Source organism: Elephantulus edwardii, unplaced genomic scaffold (genome assembly GCF_000299155.1).
Source record: "Elephantulus edwardii isolate Elephantulus edwardi_28Jun2011 unplaced genomic scaffold, EleEdw1.0 scaffold00078, whole genome shotgun sequence".
NCBI lineage: Eukaryota > Metazoa > Chordata > Mammalia > Macroscelidea > Macroscelididae > Elephantulus > Elephantulus edwardii.
In genome coordinates this window covers 8,097,843-8,102,490 of record NW_006399828.1, presented here as the reverse complement: position 1 = coordinate 8,102,490, position 4,648 = coordinate 8,097,843, and positions in this window count along the sequence as shown.

Below are 4,648 nucleotides of genomic sequence, written 5' to 3'. Positions count from 1 at the left end.
AGGCGCTTCAGGTCCTCCTCAGTTTATTAAGGATCTTGGTTTAGCATGGCTCCAAGTAAACTTCCTTAACATATACTCTTATGGCAAGATTTCATCTTTCTGCCAAGTTCTAATGTATTCAGGTAATACGTTGTTGTTGCTTACTGTAGAGTTGAAACCTACCCACAGCTGACCCTCTAGAAGGTTTTCAGAGGCAGTTATCACACGGGAGGAGATTGTCTATCATTTTCCTGAAGAAGGTGCTGGTCGCCTCGAACTTTGTGCCTTCTGGGTTGCAGTGCAGCTTCTTGCCACTAGGACACCAGAGTTCTCTGATAATATAGACAATAAAACAATAAAACAAACCTCTGACTTAACGAAAATACAACCTTCTTCATATTTTGGTAAGTGGTATTGATGAATACAGTCCTTAAATTGGATATAGGTTAATCGCAGCTTCTAAGAAAAAAAAAATATTATTTCGTTGGTTGTAAGGAAAAATATTCTTTCTAAAGTAATACAGGAGAGTGTAGATAAAGCAGAGAAGATGTCTTAGGGAATGATTCTGATTAATACTACTTTATTTCCATGGTACCATGTCTTGCCACTGTGCTCAGTAGTTTGTTTGGAAATTCCTTTGGGGAAGCACTTCACATTCTTAACTTGTTTTCTTAGAACTCCCTTTTCATTTCCTGAACTGTGCAGCCAGTGAATTTGACCTTTGATCTATAAAGATCATACAAAGATCAATGAATTTGACCTTTGATCTTCAAAGAAAGTTTGACCAAGGATAATTACGGTACCTTATCATCTTTTATGTATTGAAAATAGAATGCTTCTTAAAGCAGGCATAAAACGAAACAAAATAAACCCATGGCTTTAGTGTGAGTATCCCAGCATACTTCCCTGCAGATACACTTGTGATTTAGTCAATATTTTACACATTTTACTTTACTACAAAAAAATAGAGCATATTTGATAGTCTTACTGCTTTTTAAAAATATCATTCTATTGCATCTTAGAAGGCTAAAATAGATAAGTAACTTCTTGGGTATGTATTTCTAACAGATTTAGTTTATCGTTCAAGCAGAACATAAAAACATATGGATTCCATCATGTCTAGTGATTTGAAATATATTCAAGTCACTTTTAATAGTTAAATATGTTGTGTTCATTTTAAACTTTCTATAAAGATTATACACTTATCCATGTGACACAAAATATATAATCAATATTTTTTCCTCACATATTCAATACAGAGAACAACAAACAAAATGTTTTAAATAAAAAAGAATTAAGTATTAATGTTTGATTGCTTCATTTTACTAGATGAAAGATAAGATTTAAAATTTTTATTGTATTTATCACACAATTGTTTATTTCTGTTTTATACTTATTGTAAAGGAAACATTTTTTAAAAAATATTTTATAAATATGCGCTATAGCATTAATTTATTCAATACCTTCACGGAATGTGCATTAATGTTGGACTCTGTGCTAGCTAACAAGGTACAGTTCTGCCCTTAAGATAATGTTAATTTTGTTAGGTGACATCAAGTTGATTGCAACTCATAGCAACCCTAAGAACAACAGATGTGAATCTTTCCCTATCATGTGCTCTTCTCATGAGCTCTGATATGCTTGAATTTATTATTGATAGTCACTAGGTCAGTTTATCTTGTTGGGAGTCTTACTCTCTTTCTCTAAGGCAAAAAGGACAATATAGTAAACCATAAATTTAAAATTAACTGAAACCAGGACTGTTTTTGGATTTTTTTAATGCAAGTAAACTAAATGAGCTCTGGTGGTTTAATGTGGTACCATCTTGGTGGGGGAAAATGTGGCTGAATGAGTTTGTGATTTATTTTTTTTTCTATTTTAATAAATAGATTGCATTGAACAAGCCAAGTAATTATGTGGTAATCAGCCAATATTATTGTAATTATTATAGCACAAACTGCTCAATTATTCACAGTTTAATTTGGTCATGTCACAATGACAACCATGAAATGAAATCAGTTAGGAAAATAGAAAAAGATGAAAGTACATCTTGGTTTAATTGCTGGAAATTAAATTCCCATAAGGGACATATATATAGAGTTGACTAGGCTGAGAAAACAAAGTAATATGCAGTGATTATCTAAAAAAGTGAATTCACTTTACTTTGAAGGTGTGTCTATTTTAGCAAGCAATTCTGTTGCTCCCTTAAGAAGACAAGAAAATGATTTTCATTTTTATCAACTTTTTCTATTTTACCTCATATGTAGGGAATCGTGCTGGAGGACATGCATCTCCTGAAATTGGAATCCTCCAGCATCTACAATGGAGAAAGCCGAGCAATCTTTCCCCTTGCAATTTACAGTCACGGAAAATCAGCTAGGAGGAGGTTCTGACTTGATGGGCATAAGTTTGAGTTGAGGCATAAGAGAATTATTTATGGATCCAAACACTCAATATTTTAATTTTTCTTATAAAATAAAATTTCTTGCCAACAAATAATTTTATTATTTTCAAAATCACTAACATCAGAGGGTGGGGAAAAAAAGTAAACTTAATAATCTATTACTATCAAAGGTTAATTTTAATAATTGTATTACTATCAAAATCACTGACATCACAGGGTGGGGGAGGTAGTACATTCTATCATTTTTAGCCACATATTTCATGTACTTACCTAAATTAAGCAAAATATTTACCAAGATTAAATAAAATTACCACAGATGGTCAGTATAGTGATACTCAATGCAAAGATGCTAGGAATATCCAAGTCCCTGGGTCACACAAAGTGTTATTGTGCTTACCTAGTAGCCAAAAGGTTGGTAATTTGATAACTGGCACTATGGTAGGAAGTTCTAGCAATATACTTTTATAAAGATTATTTCCAAGAAAACCCTAAAGAAAATTTCAGGTCTACTGTGGAGTATACAGGCCTGACATGAGACATAATTAACTCAATTGAGTTTGGTTTCTGGTTGGCTAGTGCAGGTGGTTTATACACTAGGCAGAAAGGTTGGATGTTAAGATGAGTCAAAAACTCCTCAGAAGAAAGGTCTGCTGTTCTACACCAGAAAGTTCACAGCTATTGAAAACTATATGGAGGATGGTTTTACCTTGACATACGTGGGGTCTCCATTAGTCAAGATTTACTTCACAGATACTGGTTTCTACTGCAGAATTTCCTCAGGCAGAAAATATCTATGGATTTGAACACCAAACCTTCAAAAATAAAACTACCAAATGGAGACAAATGAATTAGAAAGATGAGTAATCACCTCCTGTGTGATTTACTGCTTCTGAAAATCCCCTGGAGGGTCAGCTATGAATCTAACTCAATGGCACATAACAACCACATTGTTAGAACAATCTTGTGAACTATAAAGCAAATAGAGAAACTTAACAAGTTGCTATTTATTCAAATAAAATATAACACAATACACCTACATCCAATTGAAGAGAATGTATGTTGACCAACCTTCAAATATTTCTATCACCCATGTAAAATGATTGTCTGTCTAATTTACTTACCACTATGATTATTTTCTTGATGTTCTTGATAGATTTCTACATTTTTCCCAGTTGCTTTTTGTTCTTCCTTCTTTTATTGGGCAGGGCTAGGAAATAGTAACAAAATAATCTAGAAGGAGATTGATAGGGATCAGTAGACATCATTGTTGTCTATAAAAATTCTTACTAAGAAGACAGATTAATTTAAAATATATGTATATGACACAGCAGAAAATTTGGAAGGTTTTGACTGGATATCTGTTGTCTAAAGATGCCACACACTTCAGCATCTGCGCCAGGGTTTTAATTTTTCAGCAAAGTATGAGAGTTATTGTTGCTAGTTGCCGTTGAGCCTGCTCTGATTTATGATGGGTGATCCCAAGTACAAAAGAATGAAATGATGTTCTATCTAGTGCCATTTTCACAATCATCAATATGCTCAGCTTCATTGTAGTGGTCACTCTGTATTTTGAATACATTATAACCTACGCTGACTCACCTATCTTCAAGAACAAGTTATCTGCAAGGTTGTAATTATTATTATTGTTGTTGTTGTTGTTGTTGTTATGAGCCATTCAATCACTTGCAACTCATAGTGACCCTATGTACAAGAGCCCTAGACCCTGCTCTGTCCTGTGCCAACCTTACTGTCTCTGACACACATACTTGCCTTCGCCCAGTCATTGAATCTATCCATCTTTGAGGGTCTTCCTCTCTGGTGCTATTCCTCCACTCTCCCAAATACAACGTCACTCACCAAAGACCAGTCCCTCCTTCCAACATGCCCAAAGTATGTCAGACAAAGCTTCATAATCCTTGCCTCCAAGGAACAGCTCAGTTTCACCCTTTCCAGGATGAACCTGTTTGTTCTCCCATCAGTCCATGCTATATTCAACACTCTTCGCTAGCACAATAGCTCAAAGGCATCAATTCCCCTTCTATCATTCCTAGCCATTTTGCAGCTCTCTGACACATAACATGTAATTGCAAAGACTATACCCTAGATCAGGTGCCCTTTGGTCTCCAGCCTGACACCATTGTTCTTTAGTACTCTGGAGAGGTTCCCAAGAGCCAACTTTCCCAATGCAATTTGTCTCTTGATTTCCTAGCTGCTGGTACCAAGAGTCAGAAAATCAAAAGGGCCAAACTCACTCAACATTTCTTA